Genomic DNA, 1495 nt, shown 5'->3' on the forward strand with positions numbered 1-1495 from the left:
AAACTTTTATATATATATGTATATATATATATATGTATATATATATATATATATACATACATAGAGAGATTGGGAAAGTCAATCTTGCATACCTCTACTTGAACAAAAGCCAACTTTTAATGCATGCTGTTCCTCGACGCTTGTCTATGTGCCAAATCTGTAGCTAACTTTCTCCAAGACACCCTCTTCACTTAAGGCTCTTTCAATAAAGCTGATCTTTTTTTTTTCCTCATATTTAAATATTTTACTACTAGGCTGGACTACTTTCATTTATTCAACATTACTAATTCTTTTGGAGAAAGCATGAACACCACCGAATCACACAGCAAACACAGTGCACAAAATATTGGAAGAGATCTGGATTAAATGCCTTATGGTGTTTCATGTGTCTGTTTCCAGTTCAAAACTCTATGAAGTAAACTCAACCCCTTAATCTTGTAAGGATTTCTAGAACAAGAGCTGATAATATATTGTACCAAAGCTACCAAATATTCACTTTTGTTTCACTAGAAAGGACAAGAAAAAAACAGCTCCATATGTAGAGAAACTAGTTAAAGGAAGAAACAGTACATTGGGATATTCATGTCTTTGCCAGTGATAGTAGCAATGTATACTGAGGCAGAAAATTTTCATTTAGGAATTAAAACTGAATTATATTTTCAGCTGACTGAGAGACTCCATACCACCACCACAACTGCAATTTACTAATATTGACTGTTTACTCTTTTACTTGTTTCAGTCATTTGACTGTGGCCATGCTGAAACACCGCCTTTAATCGAGCAAATTGACCCCAGGACTTATTCTTTGTAAGCCTTGTACTTATTCTATTGGTCTTTTGCCGAACCACTAAGTGACGGAGACATAAACACACCAGCATCGGTTGTCAAGCAATGCTAGGGGGACAAACACAGACACACAAACATACACACACACATATATATATACATATATACGACAGGCTTCTTTCAGTTTCTGTCTACCAAATCCACTCACAAGGCTTTGGTCGGCCCGAGGCTAAAGTAGAAGACACTTGCCCAAGATGCCACGCAATGGGACTGAACCCAGAACCATGTGGTTGGTAAGCAAGCTACTTACCACACAGCCACTCCTACGGCTGTTGTAGTGGGGTGTATTTTTTTTTCTTCATTTATTTTGCAGAAGAATGGCAGTGTTTATGACTTTTTTATGGGGTGTTTATTAATGGTAGCAGGAAGGAGTAATATTATCCTCAGACCAAAGACCTGGCCTGATAGCTTGCAACAGAGTTTAGTCTGTAATAAAGGTATCTAAGGGTCAGGCAGCACAATTTAACTGAATGACAGACTTCCTACGGTACACTTCCTATGTATTTTATTTTGAGTAAATAAAAAAAATATGATGCTAAAAAATTATTGCTTTGGCAATACATATACTAGAATTGGAACAATACAGAGAAGATTAGCATTGTCCCTGCGCAAGGATGACACGCAAATTCGTGAAGCGTTCCATATTTCA

The 1495-nt window shown here is 36.7% G+C and overlaps 1 non-coding gene across 1 annotated transcript; it reads left to right on the plus strand.

Moving 5' to 3' along the window:
* Positions 1–1390: 1390 nt before the first annotated feature.
* LOC115220644 lies at positions 1391–1495 on the plus strand. The gene has a single exon (XR_003882572.1). It is a non-coding gene; the product is annotated as a U6 spliceosomal RNA (small nuclear RNA).

Source organism: Octopus sinensis, linkage group LG16 (genome assembly GCF_006345805.1).
Source record: "Octopus sinensis linkage group LG16, ASM634580v1, whole genome shotgun sequence".
Lineage (NCBI taxonomy): Eukaryota > Metazoa > Mollusca > Cephalopoda > Octopoda > Octopodidae > Octopus > Octopus sinensis.